Source organism: Wasmannia auropunctata, unplaced genomic scaffold (genome assembly GCF_000956235.1).
Source record: "Wasmannia auropunctata unplaced genomic scaffold, wasmannia.A_1.0 LD336064.1, whole genome shotgun sequence".
NCBI lineage: Eukaryota > Metazoa > Arthropoda > Insecta > Hymenoptera > Formicidae > Wasmannia > Wasmannia auropunctata.
The window spans coordinates 2,201,449-2,202,115 of NW_012026826.1; positions in this window are offsets into that span (position 1 = coordinate 2,201,449).

The window sequence follows — 667 nt, forward strand, 5'->3', positions numbered from 1 at the left end:
AAAAGAAATTTAATCAATCAGAGTTTTTTATTTCATAGAAAGGAAGGAAACGAAGGATTTTTATTGGTGCATTTCCTTATGCATTACGAGTTATGCTTTATGCAAGAGTCTGTGCTCTCCGTCTTAAGCCTCAAACACATGAAATGCATAACAGAGCATAAGCATAATATGAGACCGCTAGACCAATGAGCATCCAGCATAAAGTCGCCATATTGATTTACATAAGATGCTCATTGATCTAGCGGTCTTGTTATGTTTTATGCATTGTTATGCATTTCATGTGCTTGAGGCTTTATTTAAAAAAAAAAACTTGCCTATTCTGTAACTTTTAACGACTGCAACGATATCGTTACATTATTATTGCGCAGGTTTTGTATGCAGTAAAAAAGTTACGCAACGATAATTTAACGATATCGTAAGGGTAAAATCACACGGTGCGTAAAGGTCCATTTACAATGAGAGTAGTAAATCATAAACCGTAAGAAATTGACTAATCATAGTAGATTATTTTTCTCATATTCGATTGTAATTGGTCAATTTCTTACGGCTTAAGACTTACTAATCTCAGATGGACCTTAATAGGATTGTGGAATAGAGAATGCGTCATTGAAGCAACCAATCAGGGATATTCCACATATCTAAGGCAAAATGCGAAATAGCGTTGATT